Here is a 19,410-nt window from a genome sequence, read left to right on the forward strand (position 1 = left end):
TCCAAGGAAAACCATCCAGAGAACTATTGATCAAGCGCACTTTATTCAGGCTCTAAACTCTCTTCTAAACCCAGTTATTGCAGTCACATGTCAGCCATTGTTGTTGTTGATGTTTGGTTATCTTTTCATATACAGAGAAGGTTTCAGTCGGCAGCACTTTGTCAGATATTTTTTTAACAGTTTTATTTTTCTTCCTATGAATGAAGAAGCTACTTTTTTTTTAGGGATATGATAATAACTTAGACACAGCTCAAAAAACTATTCATCTCTCTGAGCTCATATAGCCAAATGTGCATTGATGGATGAGTGATCTATTAATTCTTAAGGATAATATTCATAATTTAAAATAGCTGAGATGTGTTTTGTGTGTGTGTGTGTGTGTGTGTGTGTGCGCGCGCGCGCGTGTATGTGATTGCATTACATAACTTTCTTCCATACAGTAATGCTGTATCACTGTGACAGAACTGGCAGGTGAAGGAAGGTTCAATCCCCACGATCTCCTCTCCGAGGCGCAGTAATCTAGCGTTTGTCAGAGTAGGAAGTGCAGTTTGCGGTAACAGTGAATTGAAAGTACGCCATAAATATGGCGCCAAAAGAGTTTTCAAGCTGATGATAAGAGCTGATTTTTCTCTCATTCTGTGTTGTCTTTTTTATTTTTTTCTTTCCCGGGGGGTGGGAGGGAGAGGGCTAGCAAGAGAAGACCCGCCTGTGCATTTGTGCAGAGCGGTGTGCACGTACACAGCACCGGGCAGAGGAGTGGAAGCGAGGCAAGGCACCGGAGCAAGTGAAGAAGACGAGGAGGAGAGAGCGCTGTGTTTTATTTTTGAAGGAAGGGGACGTTGCGAAACTGGCTTGCAATATTTACTGACTCATCGCTTGGAAATAAAGCAGACCCTTTTTTCTTTTTCTTTATTTCGTTTTCTTTTTAAATCCTCGCTTCTCCTCCTGCTCCTCCTCCCGTGCGGCTGGCACCGGAGAGGAAAACAGTCGGATTTTGACACCACGTTTGGGGTTGCTTTTTGCAAAATGCGACACGCTTTCCTGTGAGCGCTATGTTGTGCGCACCTCGCAGCCCGTTACGCCGTGAACGGTAGCAGGACCGGCCGCTGCACCCGCTCCGTTTGTTATTGACTTGTGGAGGCTGTATCTCATCCTGGCTGCCACTTTTTTTGGCTGGGGGGGGATTTTTATTTCGGATTTGGACTCGGTCGTAGGTCTTTGCAGAGCTGACGCGCTGTCAACACACCGAGAGGTGAGGTGAGGTGAGGGGAGGGGAAGGGACAGTCCTGTCACCTAGCGTGGACCAGGAGCCAGCTTTTTTAGCTGCACTGCTAACAGCCTGCCAGGGCACCGAGTGGGCACGCTGAATTAGTCCTAAACCGCCTCCGCTGTTGAACTACATGTGCCTGGCTCCCAATGATCTCCTAATCTCTGGGAATCGCCCGCCGTCCAGGACTGAGGACGTCTCTGTACCCGAAGCAGACAGCGATCAAGGTAAAATAAGAAATAACGCTGATTTAGTAAAAAAATAAATAAATAAAAGTAGAAGAAAATAAACATCCGAAGTCCACTTTGCTGCTGCTGCTAGTGCTATATCAGAGCTAGGCTAGCAGCTGTGTACGGACTTTCTCGCAGCGGACTTGTGAGTTACAGTCGCGGCTGTGGCGCTCCGCCAGTGAGCGGGGCAAACGGGTCCAGGAGAGGTGGCGATGTTGTGGGTGAGGCGTGGGGATATGCGCTTTACGTGTTGCAGTGAAGAAAAGACAAACAGCGCCTTTGAAAGCAGAGCCGGTGCACTCACTGCAGGGACATGAAATTAACCGGGGAAACTCGGGCCATGTTGTTGTGCTTGAAAAATGTGACGTAAACGAGCCAGCTCCCCCCGTGGGAATCAAAAGAGTGCGAGCTGGTTAGTTGGAGCGTATCCAAGAGTGTGGTTATTGTTGTTATTATGCATTTATATTTTTTCGGGGCGTAATTGTTCGCGGCAGTGGGGTGAGTCGTGTGGGATATTTTAAATATAAACAATGAAAAAAAGAAAACTTGCGGGGGTGTTGAGGGTCGCACACATGGAGAGGCGCATGAGGTGAAGTTGTGAAGAGAGGAGGAGGTCTGGGATGGGGTGGGGTTGGGGTGTTGGTGGCACCAAACAATTTGCAGGCCCTGGGGATTTGCAGGTTTCTTCACTGCTCGGTAAATGGAGGGAGGGGGGTTCGGGCAAAAGGGACCAGCGGAAGCTGTACTGCTTTTAGGAAGGCTGGGCACGCAAGCATACACACATCAAGGAATTAGAGCAACTTCTCTCTGCCCCCTTCACCCCATCCCCCTTCCTCCTGCTTCGTGCTGTGCTGATCTAGCTGGCGTCAGAAAAGGGGGGGGCTGTTGTTTACCTCTAAGTCAGAGCTCTCTCTGAGTGTGGCAGATGCATTCATACCTGGAGGGGGGGGGGAAACAACAACACCACCAGGACATGACACGTGGATGCAGATGGTGATGCTGCAAGTCAGATGTCTGCAGGATTAATGTGTTATAACTGGGGCATTTGCCTCCTGTGTGATTTTTTTTTTTTTGTGGCCACCTACTCTTCAACATTTGCCTGGAGCACCTCCAAAGAACACAAGTATATCTGCCTATTAGTGCTAATTATTAATGGATGGAGCAATTTATCAATTTTTTTTTTTTAGTTCAGAAAGGCTGAAGTGGCTCTAGCGTTGAATCAATTGAATTGTCTGGAGATTTGTTAGATGTTCCCAGTAGTGACAGCCTTCCCTCCCACCTACCCTTCCTCACACACGCATACACATGTGCATCATTATCATCATCATCACGATCGCCACTTGCAAGCAAGACCTGTGCACATATGCCAACAACTCCACGTGCTTCATGCCTACTCTGATCCTCAAGTATGGATGCAGGTAGCGATTACACAGATGCGCACAAATACATACCTTCACCTCAGATTGTCTTCCTCACACAAACACAAACACAGACACACAACCGTCCTCCTCCCGCTGGGTATGAAACCGGAGATGAGTCACGGTGTGTGGGGGTATAACAGCTCTCTCTCTATCCCTCTAGCCCCTTCTTAATTTTTTTTTCATATCTTTTTCTGATGCAGTGCTATCTTGTTCTCACTCATGCTCATTTCTCTCCCGCTCCCCACCTTCCCTCCCTCGGGTCTCTCTTCGCTCGCCTAGAGACAGTGGTTGTTTACAAAATCAGCGAATGGGGATGAGTGCTGTTGTTATTTTGCTTCCACATTTTTGATGACAGCCCTCCAGCCAGTCGTCTGTATTTCAGTTGCTTCTTCATCTTCCATTGCTCCATCTCATTCAACTCTCCCTCTCTTTCTGTACTCCATCCACTCTTTTGTGCTTTTCTCCACCAACTTCTCCATCATCCATCCATCGATCCATCCATCGTACCGCCACTCCCTTCACACCATGTCATTTGCAGACCTTTTAAGCCTCACATGTGCCCGTACTCACACGTGTGTCTAGGCGTGGGTGTAGTGTTGCGTGTGTGTCTGTGAGTATTAGTGTCTGCTGCGTTAAGCGCTCAGCTCTGATTGGCTGGAAAAGGGGGTAAGGTCCCCCACGTGGTGTGTTGTATCGCATTAGCTGTCTACGTAGGTGATGATGAGGAGGAGGAGGAGAGATGCTGTTCATGAATGGACGGCTGACGTCACTTAAACCGTACCCTCAATCCGTCACACACACACACAAATGGATGTTTTTACGCACATCGCTGATGAAGGCTGCGAAAGCGTGTATAGTTTTTGTTGTTGTTGTTGTTGTTGTTGTTGTTGTTTTGTTTTTTAAGAGTTAGATTTGGAGATTTGTCGTATAGGAAGGATGGGAACCAGCTGAGCGTGTGTGTGTGTATGGCCGCCTTCAGGCGTGTTGGCTAGCTGTCATGTTCATAGCTCTCTGCTCTGATCTGCTTAGTAACCAACTAACTAACCCAGCAGCATGTGGGCTACTAGCTGAGGAGGATTTGTGTATCTGTGTCACAATACTGTAACTGTTCAGCTGAAATTTCTTGTAGTTTGAGACGATTAAACATTCTTAATTTTTTTCATTATTATTGTTACTTTGTGTTTCCTACATGCTTTTTCACAGCACTATTTATATATTTGCCCCCTCCCTGATTTCTTCGATTTTGCATACTTGTCACATTCAAACGTTTATCATTAGACAAAGATCAGAGTAAATGCAAAATGCAGTTTTTCAATGGTGATTTAATTTATTAAGGGATAAAAAAGATCATTCAAAACCTACCCTCTGTAAAAATTGCCCCCTAAACCTAATAACTGGTTGTGCCACCGCCACCCTTGGCAGCATAAATTGCAATCATGCGTTTGAGATACTCACCAATGATAGTCTTTTACATCACTGCGGAGGAATTTTGGCACACTCTTCTTTCCAGAGTTATTCGAGGCTATTTCGGCATGAACAGCCTGTCTAGGGTCGTGCCGAAGCATCTCAATTAGATTTAAGTCCAGACTTTGACTGGGCCACTCCAAAACATTCATTTTGTTTCTTTTGTTTTTTGAGATATTCAGAGGTGAACTTGCTGGTGTGATCATCAGTTACAGCAAAGTGTCCAGGTCCTGAAACAGCAAAGCAGCCCCACATCATCTCACTACCGCCACCATGTTTGACTGTTGATATGACCTGACCTTAACTGAGGCAAATAAGACCAGCAGTCCTTTAGATGTTGTTTGGGTTCTTTTATGACAACCTGGATGAGTCGTTGATGAGCTCATTTGGTAGGTGGACCATTACTGGGAAGGTAATACCACTGTTGACTGTCGCTGTGGTTTATTGAAGTAATAAAGTCTTAGAAATGCTCAACAGGTCTGGCACTAAGACTGGCAGCTGCTTGTAAAGTTGAACTCAGCTTTCCAAAAAAATATGGTTAATCAGTTTTTTTCATGATTTAATATGAGGAGTGGCACAATTAATTTTGGATAACTCAGGTTTGGATAACTCTTAATAAATGAAATCAGCATTTAAAAGCTGTATTTTGTATTTAACTGGAATATTAAAATGTGTCTGATGATGACAAATTTAAGACAAATATGCTAAAAAAAATCAGGAAAGTAGAAAATACTTTTAACAACAAAAACTTTAATGTTTTATTCAGAATAAATTCATATGTGGAGTTGCCATTAGTTCACTTACAGTTTAGCTTAGTTCAGATTGTGTTAATTAGTTTGTCCTGCACAGATTTTTGTCGTGTCTTAGAGGTTTTGCAGCACGAAACAAACCATGTGTTGGCTTAAATGCCGCAGGCATGTTTTTATGCATTACCCTGATGTGTTCTGTCAGTGTTTGCTCGAAGCAGATGACCCCGCTGTGGCCTAGAACCTCATTAGCGGCTTCTTGTGCGTGTGCATGCGTGCACATGCTAACCTGCTGTTCTGTGAGCAGGAGATGACGTCAGACTTCAAGGGGAGAGGGGGTGTTTTCATTTTTATATATTTTTTTCTCGTGTCACTGTGAGTCAGCCTTGTTATTAAGGGATAATTGCAAAATCTGCACACCTGCACAGAACACTGGCGAGGAGGAAAATGTGGAACATATTTCAAGAGAAGACTTTTGCAGGAGTAATTGGAATGTGCTTCCTAACTGTTTGGTCTGCAAAACCTGTCCCTTGTTGACTGAATGAGAGCAGTGGATGCTGCGGTGCACCAGATGTTTTTTCAGAAAAATTAATGATGCTTTTTTTTTGTTTTGTTTGTTTTTTTGTTACATTTTACAGGAAAGCCTTTTTGAACAAAAACTGTGTCGGGAAAAAAAACTTGTTATTATAATTTTTTCATATCAGTGTAATGACTATTTCTGTCAAACTTAAATGTAGAGCATTATAAAATTATATTTTAAATAAAAAAAACATAGGTATATATAGAACCTGCTATTGTTTTTTGTTTTTTGTTGTTTTTTTTTACCCTGGATGTCCTTTCCGATGCAGCTCCAAAAGGATTTGTGACAGACTGAACGTGGGGTCTTTGCTTGTTTGGAAATTTTGTGTGAAACCACAGATGTAGGTCTGACCGGTCGAAAGCTTCAAGTCTTACGGGAGAACACAAACAAAATGGAAAAATAAATTATGTGATTAGTTTAAAATAAGCAAAGTGGGTAAATTCAAGAAAAATTCACATGTAAACAAAGGAGAAAATAAGCAAAAATGAGCTATTCATTCAGCTCTGGTCCTCTTATGGCAGGACTGTCTCAACGAAGTGGGCAGTCAGGATTATATATGGACTAGATGTGTGACCGGATCACAGATCTGATGTTGGAGTGTCGCTCGCACTCCTGACATACTTGTATACTGTGTACAGCTGCAGTGGCTGCTGGATGCATTAGTCTAACCTGTTATGGCTCTAACTCTATACCCATCACATCAATGGTTCAGCACTGTGCTGCTCTCGTTGTCATTGGCCTTTCGTGTTGTCTGTCAAAACATGGTTTGAATGACTTCTGTCGACTTTATATTGGCCGTCTCATGTTGTAATTGAGTAAAGCTAGTTCACTATTAGAGCAGGGCGATATGACCAAAAATATTTATCACGATATAGATTTGAAAATTGGCGATAACGATATAACTGACGATATAATTGACACTAGACAAAATACTTTACAACTCCACAACTTTATTAGTGAAAAAAACCCCCATCAATGTATTTTCACTTAAACAAGCAGCTGTTTTTTACATTAAAGTTGTATAAAAACGTAACAGTGCAAATGCAAATTCCTTGCTGACAGTTTAACCAAAAGGCATTTCCAGTGGAAACTGGCCGACATATCCTCAGCATAACCATGTATAATATCCACAAAACTTAAAAAGAGGTTATACACACACAATACGGTAATATTATGTTGAAGCACAGTACGTATCACTCCGCGAGGTGCCTGCCTACGATAGCCGTAATGCTCCGACAATCCATCAAGCGCTGCGGGTTCGTAGCTTAGCAAAGTCGTACTAAAACATTTGACAGATTTTCGAGTGCCGTGTACCACATAAAATCGTTTCGAGGTCAGTAAACACAACCAGAATTCATACATAAAGCACACGGGATTATAATCTGTCGACTTTCAGAAAAATCAAAGGATTGATTTTAAGTGTGCCGTATTTTCCAAAAAACACGGTAATAACGACGGCCCGCTAGCATGCTCTACCAAAAATAGTGCTTTGTTGTGTGTCTGACGGACGAAAGCCAAACCAGTTCCACACCACTGAAGTTGCAGCATTTTTACAAACCTAGTTCATCCGTTTCATTCAACGATCCGCTTTCGCCCTTGTCATTCTGCGTCGCCGCCATGTGCGTATGTAAACAAAGGCACTGCGCATGCGCGTTTTACCCATATTCTATCGTGATATTTCATTTTCTTGTCGTTGCCCAACATTATACCGGTATTACCGTGAACGGTATGATATGGCCCAGCCCTATTCACTAGAATTATTTTTATAGTGGTATTGCACAGGAATTAGCACATATTGCTTTATCCTTTTTTTCTGATACTGTAAACCAGCCCAAAGTTTCAAATAATGAGGGATTATGCTTGTGTTGCCCACAGAACTGCTGCAGTAGCAAAGCAGGGCATGCACGCTTGTGTATGCACACGAAAGAAAGCTCACCCACCCTTTATTAACTGAAGTAATATGTAATCCCATATATGCTTTTTCAGAATAAATAGCAGAGAACAAAAAGAATCTGTTGCAATAAGTTCCTCATCCTACAGACAGACTTCAGTGCTATCGTCTTGGACTGCAGCTGGTGGAGGTAGTCCTTGTTCTACTCTGTAGCCTCAGAGGACTACAGAGTAGCAGCACTAGCTGTCAGCCTGCTGCAGGCTCTGGTTAGGGTGACCCTCCTGCTCACAGTGGATCTCCAGAGGAGTATATCATGACCAGCTGTGGTCCAAGAAGGTAGAATTAGAGTTTGTCTGAGGGGCCACTGCTGTATGCAGCGACTGAACTGTCAAAATAAGAGCAAGGGTATTTGGCAAAACCTATTCGAGTGGCCCTGAATTTACACAGGCAGCAGATATCCGTAAGATATCTTCAGGCACAAAACTTTGACTATGAGAAGCCTCATCTATTTAATGTTCAGACTTTTTGTTTAGATGGGGCAGCCAATTAGCTTAAAGGGAGGGTTACATGCTGCACCAAGGCCTAATTTAATGAGGATTATTTTGATCTGTAAATTATGCAAACTAACTCGAGGCAAGTGAAAATGGGGATAATAGGACCCTTTTAACTACATCAGCCGTACTAAGAGATGCATATTATATGTACATGTGTTTAAGTAATATAGTATATCTGTGAAAATCTGTGAAATATTTAAGTTAGTTTTAAGCACACAAGATGTAGGGTCATTTCTGAAAATAGAGGTGAAGCCCACAGTTGTAGAGTCTCAGGTGACTCGTGCACAAAGTTAAAAAGCAGAAACATTTAAAATGTGTTATTATGCTCAGACACATTTTCCCCTTTCTTCCTGGTTTGCTGGGTTATTCTCTTCTCTCTCTCTACCTCCTACTCTTATTTCCAGGGGAAGAAAATAAAAATAAAAGTCTAGTTGTAAGCACATTGATGGACAGGCTGACAGATGCCGCCTGAGCTCCTGATGGGAAGAGTTTCAGGAGTAGGTATGTGTATGTTTTTGTGCTGAGCGAGGGGAGTAAACAACAGATAGAAACAGTATGTCCGGCCTTCCTTTGCTGTAGGAACGCACGGTGATTCGAGAGGAAAATAAGCCTTTACTGCGCTTATTTGTATTTAATGTACATGTGTCGAGATGCTACATGTGTGTTTTGAACTGCCAGAAATTAGGATAAACTTAAAAGAGAGGCAGAACAAAGGCGATGAGTTGTTGAGGAGGTAGTCGAAGACAGCGACAGAGGGAGGTGAAAGGTAGTAATAGAAGATGAAAGACAAGATGTAGGGTAAAGGATGGGAGGTGCAGGTAGTCGGGGTTACTAGAGGGTGAAGGGCAGAGTGCTCATCCTCAATCTCTGTCCTTGTCGTCCTTCCTTCCAAAGGCTAATGAACTCCCGATGGCAGTGGAGACGGGAGCTCTGGATCAGCCTTCCATCTCTCTGTGTTTCTCCCTCCCTCCCACCTTCCCTCCTCCCACCTGTCGTCCCCTTTTGCTCTTTCTCCTCCCGGGTTTTTGGCAGAGCCCGAGGCTCCCTGGCTCCGATTCACCTTCTTTATTGTTTGTCAGCAGATTTTAGGAGATGGAGCGGGAGGCTTAGTTAGAAAATGATTTGGACCTCAGCCTTGTTCCCGCTTTTTTTTTTTTTTTTTTTTTTTTAATTCCCTTTCATTCTCTCTCCTATCTTTCTGTTTTTCGCTCACTCATCCCTGCTCCCATAATGCAGCGGCAGCAGCAGGAGCAGTGGCAGCATCAATAAATATTGTGTTAATGTTCTGGTGGCTGGAGCCAGCAAGGTGCTAAAGGAAATCTATTTGATTTCTGTGGCTCTTTTGTTTGGCCTCTCAGGTTTGTGTGCATATATGTGCGTGCACATTTGGTGTAGCAGCATTAAGTGTGTGTAAAGGTTTTTGTCTTTTGCTCCATTTATTCCCTCTTCATAACGCAAGCGCACTTCCTCTCTTCTGCTGCCGTCCTCAGAGTTTCCTTATTTTCTTCCCGAGTTTAACACTGTTTTACTGAGACGGAGTCCCTTAAGGATTTAACTGCTTCTTTATAGCTAGCATGAGCATTGTACTTAGAAACAGACACTGTCGAGGGAAGCTGCTTGAGGTATTGATATGCATAAAGTAAACTAGTTTGTATGTGCGTAATGCTACAAGGTATATGTGAGATCAAAGGGTTCAGGTATGGTCTATCTGTCAGGCAGCTATTTTTAGACTGAGCTATTGTGTAAGGTATTCCTAGAAAGCATTTTATAACCCTACCTACTTTGTCTACACTGCAATGCTGGGCAATTATTGAATTACGTGGGTGTGATTGTCTGATTTTGATTCTGATATGTTCATTTGTACAAGCCCATTTTGCTATTTTTGGTTGTAATCCTAAGGATGTAAACAAAGCAGTTTGTAACTCATTTACACATCTCCCTCCATGAGCCCTGTCCCATCTGGGAATGCCTGTACTTCCACATATGTGTCTTATAATTGCTTCTACGGCCGAATTTGATCGCACAGTCTTTCCTCGAGCTTGTCCATTTTGAAAATAGCTGTGATGGCAATGGCAAATGCACAAGGTTATCAATAATGAGAGTTGTACAAGCTGCCAAAAGAGCAGCAAAGCACAGCTTGCGTGGATGTGATGTCATTTTTGGGAGAGATTGCTTTCCCTTTGGTGTGTTTTAAGTGATGTGTATTTTTATATTTGATTAGGCAAGCACTGCTCTTCTTGGTTACCCTGCTTTCCCCGATGTAGTGCCACTGCACCCACCACAGTTTTCTTGTCATGAAGGTCAGCGGTCCCCAACCCCCAGGCCACGGCCCGGTACCGGTCCGTCAGTTGTTTGGTATCGGGCCACAAGAGTTGAAATTTATGGTTTTCAGGGTTTTTATCAATAACTCGGTTTCACTGGGTCTTTTCCCGTGTTGTAGTTTCGTATCTTATTTTGAAAGAAACATTTAAGCGTTACCATAGAGACCAGAGAGCATTAAGGAGCAGAGAGGAGGATGTTAATTTTAATGTTACTGGCTCATTTCCGGAGGACGCTGCTAATAAAGTTACACAATTACACAGTGCATTCGCGTTTTTTTTATTATATTTACAAACTACCGCAGCTTTTGTCTTGGTCGTATCGTTTATTTAGTTGTATTTATCTGCGTCAGCTTATATTGTCTGACATCTATTCAGCGTGCAATAGACATCAATTGTCAAAAGCTGATATATTGATCAAGTCGCCTGAGTCTATAAAATACTGAAGCTGCTTTTCTTATGGTTGCCAAAGTACATTCAACCAGTGGATTGGTACGTGTCAGTGGAGGAAAAAGGGAAAGGAAAAAATCCTAATAACAAAAAATAAAGTTACTAATAAAGCACCTAAATCGTAATCGTGAAATGGAAACAATATTCCTTTAGAAGCCTTTACAAACTGTCGTTTCTAGCATCGTTAACGTTCTTCATTTAAACCATGCTACTGCTGGCAGGGGGTCTTTGTCTTTTGCTTCTCTCTTATGTTACGCTTCACTTAGGGAAGCTTTGCTCCCCTGAGAGCAATACCAGAAAACTAATTCACTTTACGGAGACAACAGTCTTCTGTATTTGACATGAGTAGCAAGTTTCCGTCCATTCGGCGGATCCCCACGGAGCGTTCAGCGGGAGGGGGGGACCACAGGGGAGAGGGCTGATGGGAATGGTGATGGTGATATCAGCATCAGAGAGTGACTCATGACTGCTCTTAAGTGGCTCTGAGCCTAACAGTCAGTTAGATGTGAAGGGGTGGAGGTGTGTATTACCGAGTGAGGTCGTGAGCGCATGGAGTTTCCGGCTGAGATGTTGAGTACTGCTGTGTGCTGCGGTTTGTTTTCTTTTTCACTTTAGGTTTATTGGTGGTTTCTACCTTTGTGATGGAGCTCTCACTGTATCAGTGGGTTGCACTATACAGCAGCCTGTGTTTAAAAAATGTATTGAATAGCTGATCCACAACTTATTCCTTTTTTTGTTGAAATGCTGAAGGCTAGTTTCTTAGATATCCTAAACCCAGAATATACGTCTATCTCCAAGAGCTGAAAGTTAGCAGCACCATTTTAGCAGAGTTAAACCATAATATTGAAGCAGCTTTTAGATGTTGCCTTCACATGACCTTCTCACCACCATAAAACCCTGGAAAGGGTACAGACTGCACAAACACAAGGAGTCCAACTCAACTCCTAGAGCAGCAGTCCCCAACCTTTTTTGCGCCACGGACCGGTTTATGCCCGACAATATTTTCACGGACCGGCCTTTAAGGTGTCGCGGATAAATACAACAAAATAAAACTAGTACCGGTACCGAAAAAAAGGAAATTTATTCATAACACACGTGAAAAGACCCAGGAAAACCGAGTAAACGATAAAAACAATAACAAAATAACGCTGAAAACCGATAAAAACCCTGAAAACCATACATTTCACACCTGAGCCTCAACTCTCACGGCCCGGTACCAAACGACTCACGGACCGGTACCGGTCCGAGGCCCGGGGGTTGGGGACCGCTGTCCTAGAGGATGGAGGAGGAAATTCTAGTTCCCTGTCACTGTCTATGCAGGATGCTTTTGGTCACATTATTGAGTTTGAGCCACCAAAGAAAGTGAAGCACGAGCCTGTGCACAGTCTGCGCGGACAGCTGTATTGATTACAGCAGAAGTTGTACGTATCTGTTCCTTCTGACGTGTGAGGATGGACAAATGAAAAACTTGCTTTAAATACCTCATGTGTTGCCATGATGGTCTGCAGCCATGATAGCAGCTATTTGAGGCTTTGCTTACACATACACGCACAAGGCAGTACTTTAAGTTTAATGCTTGCCATTTGTAATATCCCAAAGTACTGGATGTTTTGAACTGACAGTGATACTAGTTAAAAAGTTAGTGCGTAAATGGCCTGTATTTGTATAGCGCTTTACTTAGTCCCTATGGCGCTTAGTCCCCTTAGTCCCCAAAGCGCTTTACACTACATTCAGTCATCCACCCATTCACACACGCATTCACACACTGGTGATGGCAACCTACATTGTAGCCACAGCTGCCCTGGGGCGCACTGACAGAGGCGAGGCTGCCGGACACTGGCGCCACCGGGCCCTCTGACCACCACCAGTAGGCAATAGGTGAGGTGTCTTGCCCAAGGACACAACGACCGAGACTGTCGGAGCCGGGGCTCGAACCGGCAACCTTCCAATTACAAGACGAACTGCCAACTCTTGAGCCACGATCACCCTAGACAAAGGGCTTGCATGAAGATTTGTTGAAATATTACTGAGATACACTCAATTGGCAAATTTCTAATTAGCCAATCACATGCTAGCAACAAAAATGACTTAAGCGATGGCATGGTTGTTGGTGCCAGAATTTGCTGGTCTTGGCATTTCAGAAACCGCTCATCTACTGTTACTTTCCCCATAACCGTCCCTAGGGTTTCCAGAGAATGGTCTGAAAAATAGAAAAAGTCCAGTGAGTCGCACCTCTCTGGGCGATGTTGATGCCAGAAGTCAGAGGGGAATAGCTAGATTGTTTGAAGGTGATAAGAAGGCAACGGTAACTCAGTAACTGCTCGTTACAACCAAGGCACACAGAAGAGATCGAACTTTGAAGCAGATGTGCCACAGCAGCAGGAGACCACACCAGGTGCCACTCCTGTAAGCTCAAAAGAGGAAAAGGAGGCTATAATTTACATTGGCTTACCAAAAGTAGACAAGAGAAGTCTGGAAAAAGGTTGCCTGGTCTGATGAGTGTTAATTTCTGCTGCAGCATTCAGATAGTAGGGCTAGAATTTAGTGTAACCACAGTGTAACCATGTTTTGATGGCTGCTTCCAGCTGGATACACACCATGTCACAAAGCTTAAATCATCTCAAACTTGAAAAGGACAAAGAGTTCACTGTACTCATACGGCCCCCACAGTCATGAGCTCTCAATCCAGTGGAGCACTTTTAGGATGTGGAGGAACAGGACCAGAATTTCTGAGGAATGTTTCCAGCACCTTGTTGAATCGGTGCCACGCAGAATAAACTACTACCAAAAACCGTAGGCGCACCATCCTTCCAGAATCATGAGTGCCTACACCAAATTTCGTGGCAGCTTTTCTCAGGACCAAAATTGAAATGTTCCCTCTGAATGTTTACTTGATAAATTAAATTTTTGATCAATCATCAATCATTTGCGACAAATTTACCGTATGCGCCAGAACAAAATCGCTGCATTACACATCCTTGATAGTCTAAACTAGAATAGCTTCCAGTTATATTTTTTCACACAGTGATGCCATCGAGTCCCCATGTTTGCCAAGATTATTAACATCTTAATGCCAGATAAATCACAGATGGGAGTGACACGTCCAAATAAACGAACTACACACAAAACTTGTTCTAACCCGTCGCACTTCATCTAAACAGAACACCAAAAAAAACTTCTTCCTCTTGAAGTGTCAGTGTTGAAAGCTGGATCGCAGCCTAATACACTTAGCACCTTTCATGTTGCGATGTGTGAGTTAGTCGCCGCCTCCTTTCTTGCACACCTGTTAGCATGAACCTGATGAAGATGTTTGATGTGTGTGTGTGTGTTTTCTCTTCTCCCCCTTTTTTTTCATCGAGCACATACGTCTCTGTGTGCATGCACATACGTTTGATGTTGAGGTAAATACTTGATACCCAACATCACACACAAGTAGACACCCACTCTGACATTTCGATTCTTTCAGCTCATTCACAACAGTTGCCCTATTTCTCCATCTCTGTCTCTCTCCCTGGTCTCCCCGCCTCACTTTATGAATCTTTGTGATTCCTTTCTTTGGTGCTCTTTCTCTCTGTACCTGTCAAACTCTCTTTTTCCTACCTTGTCTCCAGTGACTGTCCAAAAATAGCTGTGTGTGTGTGTGTGTGTGTGTGTGTGTGTGTGTGTGTGTGTGTGTGTGTGTGTGTGTGTGTGTGTGTGTGTGTGTGGGTGGATGAGAGACGGGTTGGGGAGAGTGAAAATAGACTTGGATGTGTGCGAGTGTAAGCGTCGCAGTCTTCCCTGCGTGCCCTCTAGCAGTTGTTGTCTTGCTTGTGCACGCAGCATTAGGTCTGCACAGGAACACACACTTCATTAATTGATTCCTGTCCATCGCATCTCATTTTTTCACCCCCCCCCACACACACACACACACACCGCCATGAAGGAAAGGAAAGAGTCAGTATTGATGAGGTGATCAGTAAACTGGGTTTGAACAGAGGATTGAAAGTGAGAAAACGTCAGGCAAAGAGTGACTGAGCGAGAGGTGGAATTTACCAAAAAAATAAATAAAATTCAAGGACTTGAGGATACAGAGAGCAGTAGCGAAGGAGATTGGATACTGTGATGGAAAGAAATGATAAGGTTAGAGGTGGAAAAGTGAGTGATGGAAAGGAAGCGAGTAAAAGAAAAAAGAAGGAAGAGAAGAAAGTCGTAAGTGGGCGGGGGGGCGCAGCTCGGCGTCCTCCAGGTTTGGATGTTGCCAAAGGCTTTTAAGATTTTTTTTTATTTTTTTTTTAGGCTCTTTATTCCCCAGGCAGGCAGGTCTTTACTCTGTTCAATCAAGCTACACACAACATTAGGATCATAGCGAAAGAGACACACAAATAAACACACACATTAAATGCACAAATACACAAATCTTCTCCCGCACGCACACGGAGCACTGCCTCAGAGAGATGGCTTGTTATGAAGCAATTTATATGCAAGGATTCTTTATCAAACCGACTGACCTCTGGCAAGTCGAGGAGTGCTGAGCACTGGCCAACTGTTTGTGTTTGTGTGTCTGTGTGTTCGTGTGCGCTGAATGACAGGAAGCTTTACTTCCCGGGTTTTGTTGTTGTTGGTGCTTGCGTCATTTCGGCGCGTGTACGTGCGTGCAGCTGCAGAGCACCTTTGCTCATTTGCACTGTTTAACTATTCATTTTTATATGCTTGTTTCTCTTTATGAATAATAAACCAGCATGTATCCCAGCCTCTCTTAGGTCGTGCATACGTGCCCAGATGTTCCAGCAGTCACTTAATGTGTTTTTATTGTTGATGGATCTGTTTTCTTCTGACAGCCAGACTGCATGCTCATCTCAAGAGAGGGCTGCACGTGTGTGTGTGTGTGTGTGCGCTCACTGGGCTTCTACAGCTACAGTCTCTTAATAATAGATCGCCATCATGGTAACCGTTGTTGTGCTGACCTTAAGTGCTGCACAGTGCTAAAACAGACACCGGCCACAGACTAGTGTTTTCCTGCTGAAGTAAGTGCACCGTCATCCACAGTCTGTCTCTCTCTGACTGGGGACAGACAGACAGCCAAGCAGAGGAGCGACATACTTGCAGACAGTTAAACAGATGGCAGGCAAATGGGTAGACGGGCAGAGAAGCAAAGAGTCAAGCAGTCAGACAGACAGAAAGACAGATGGCAAGCTTATAGGCAGACAGACGGATGGACAGGATGACAAATGGGATGCAGCCAATCATAGATCTGGAAGCTGGGGGACGGAGAAGAAAGACTCTTTTTTTTTTTTTAAGTCAGACTAGGCCAAATAAAAACTCGAAATAATCTTTTACGATGCAAATGTGCGTTGAGCTGCACACGATCACACGTGGGTTAACTAGCCGTGATTAATCTCAGACCCTCAATCAATCGCTCAGTTGAGAGGAAGTGAAATGCTGTGGACTTAGAGTATTGATAAGGTATTTAAAGCAAAGCGAGCACATTTTTTATTTCAACGCTCCTTAATGTATTTTCTGCTTTTCCCTGGTTTATTTCCTTGTTTTTAGAATTGTATTTTTTTAGTTTTAGTTTTATAGATGAAAGAATTCATTCAGTTATCAGAAAGAAATCACCCGTCAGCTGCTCTACAGGAAAAATCTTTGTTGTTATAGCATCCCTTGTTATTTTAAATGATGTGAAAGTTTTAGTCTTGCTTTTGTTTAGAGGAAACTTACTTCCAAAGGAAGTGACAAAACTGACGGAAAATTTGAAGCGTGGAAAGGTGGCACAGTCCCACTCACGGTGTGATTGACAGATCGGATTTGACTATCTGAGTGCAATACCTTTACTCTTGCCCGAGGTGGGCCGTATGCTGCTGTCAAGATGTTCTAAAGCAAACAGTGCTTTTTTTATGACACCTTATTTCCCGTTTTCAGCTGTAGTAGCATCTGCTCACTTAATAACGGTGCTGATGAAGTTTTACTGGCTGCAGCGACACACAGTGATCCCTATAAAATGATCACAAGAGTGGACTGTGAAACTCTGCAGGATGCCATACATGCTGTCAGTATTAGCTTTACTTTTGGGAACTTCTTTAAGTGTTAACATGGTTTTAGAATTAAGGTACTAAATAAAACTTGCAGCTTTGGGGCTTTGAATTTTCTCCTAAACGTTCTTAGGGATAAAGAGTTTAAAGCCTGTGCTAGCATACACAGAATTAGGTCTGATTACTTTTAAATGTATCCTATTACTTTAGGATTTTATTCATGTGACTTTATGAGGTCTGCTGTGCTATTACTGGGTTCAACCCTCTTTTTTCTTGAGAACTGTGTTAATTGTTTGTGACTGGAAACATTTCTCAGAGATTTTGGTCCATATTAATATGACAGTAAACTTTTTTCATGCTTCTTCTATTGCCCAATTTTGGTGATCGTCTGAAAACTACAGCCTCAATTTCCTGTTCTTATCTGACACCAGTCCCATCTGGTGAGGTCTTCTGCTGCGTTCAGAGATGGTCTTCTGCATAACTTGGTTGTAACGAACAGTTATTTGAATTACTGTTGCCTGTATCAGCTCAAAGCAGTCTCGCCGCGCTCTTTCCGTGAGTTATGGTCAGAGGGCCCGGTGGCGCCAGTGTCCGGCAGCCTCGCCTCTGCCAGTGCGCCCCAGGGTGGCTGTGGCTACAATGTAGCTCGCCATCACCAGTGTGTGAATGTGTGTGGATGGGTGGATGACTGGATGTGTAAAGCGCTTTGGGGTCCTTAGGGACTAGTAAAGCGCTGTACAAATACAGACCATTTATCAGCTTTGGAGATCATAAGAGTTTCATGACTTCAAAAATCGGTGTTTCTTATAGTATTATTTGGAATGACGACTGTATTCACTGCCCAAACGTTGTAGCATATGTTTTAGGAAGGCATCAGACCTCCTTGCCTTAACGGGTTACCAATTTACATCATATATTTATCTGTGCCTTATTTTGTCTGGTGACTAAACCCTGGTCTTTTAATTCAAGAAATTTTAATTTGGTGTGTGAAAATTCCCAAGCTTTGTTTACTTTAGTTTTGCCATTTTAGATTCTCAGCGGCTTCTTGTGAGAAACGTCACAAACAAATTTAAACAAGTGAAGCGAACTCCCAAAAACACCTAAGGGACATTCGCTTTTTATGACTAACTGTGGTAATTTCACCAAGGAGTACTTTCTCCTTCATTTTGATGTGAGCTGACAGGCTGCACCTCCTTTGCTTGCTGCTTTCACAGTGCAGTTAGATTGGTGAGTGCATGCACTGGAGCATTTTTAATAAATGTGATTTAATTGTACAGACTCGATGGTACACCTTTCAAAGTGAATAAAGTTTCTGAAATCTTGCTTCTAACATGCACGAATGTGAATTCATCCTTCGTCTTTGAGGAGCATGCGTACTTGGTGTCTGTGCTGTAGCTCACTCTACTCTATATGAACTGCTAAAACCAGCTGAGTCATGAATTTCTTTCCCACCTGCTGTTCGCTGCCCGCGTACGGCCTTTTTCTCAAGCCTTATATGTTGCACATTTCAGAGGACAGTCCCCTTTAAACATTCAGTCAGACACAGTGCTCTCAGCAGTGTCATAGTCAGCCAATTAATTAGCTCCCCAGGCAACTTGGCTTTTCCCAGCATGCATTAGTCAACCTTCTCACTGTAAATGGTTTGGGCTGACAGAAAAACCATGAACAGAAAATGTGGCTTATACCAGCTAATACCTAAGGTGTCTTTCTAAGCCCGGTAAAACTCACCGACACGTGCGCGTGCACACATACGCGCAACATACGTGTGTGTGCGTATACATATTTGTATCCAGAGCATTACGCAGCAAAGCTCCACCTAGTTTTAATCTCAGCAGAAGTGTAATCAGCCAGAGTAACTGGGGAAAAAATAAGTCACACCAGTGGATTCTGCTAGAGTAATATGGACTAGATTGCACATGACAGCTAATCTGAATTAATCTGAGCTGAAGGAGACCGGACTGGTTTTTGAAGGCAGACTTTAAAGGCTGATAGTAACATCTTAACGTTAAGCAAAGGGATGATTACCACTGGATCAATCACACCATTCCTGCATATTAATTGGGACACGCGGTTTGATGTGGAAAAATTTTGGATGTTTTTTGTAGTTTTCCTGCGTATGGAACAATCAAGATGCAATTAAGGTGCAGACGCTCAGCCTTAATTCATTGAAGCTAAGTTAATTAACCACTGAGAAATAACATCCATTTTTATACACACTACCCTATTTTCAGGGGCTTAAATATAATTGGAAAAATTAAACTGATTATTTTTAACACTTTGTTAAGACTGCCTGATGTCTGGAAACCACAGACATCACAATTTGTAATGCATTGCTAGGCCTTTATTGTAGCTGTCTTCATTTGTAGTTTGCTTTTCTGCCTTCAGTTTTGTTCTCTGGTTGTAAAATACATAGTTAATAAGGTTGAGATCATGTGATCAGCTCAGCCACTGAAGAAGATTCTGCTTCCTTACCTTTAA

The 19,410-nt window shown here is 43.2% G+C and overlaps 1 protein-coding gene across 2 annotated transcripts in view; it reads left to right on the top strand.

Annotated features, from left to right (window-relative positions):
* Positions 1–550: 550 nt before the first annotated feature.
* jade2 (jade family PHD finger 2) overlaps positions 551–19,410 on the top strand; it is a 237,396-nt gene continuing 218,536 nt past the window's right edge. The window contains exon 1 of one of the 2 annotated variants that reach the window (XM_004561763.3): positions 551–1,494. The gene's annotated coding sequence lies outside the window, so the exon portion shown is untranslated. The remainder of the gene's footprint in view (positions 1,495–19,410) is intronic. The other variant, XM_012922018.3, reaches the window with a different exon arrangement.

This window comes from Maylandia zebra, linkage group LG10 (assembly GCF_041146795.1).
Source record: "Maylandia zebra isolate NMK-2024a linkage group LG10, Mzebra_GT3a, whole genome shotgun sequence".
Lineage (NCBI taxonomy): Eukaryota > Metazoa > Chordata > Actinopteri > Cichliformes > Cichlidae > Maylandia > Maylandia zebra.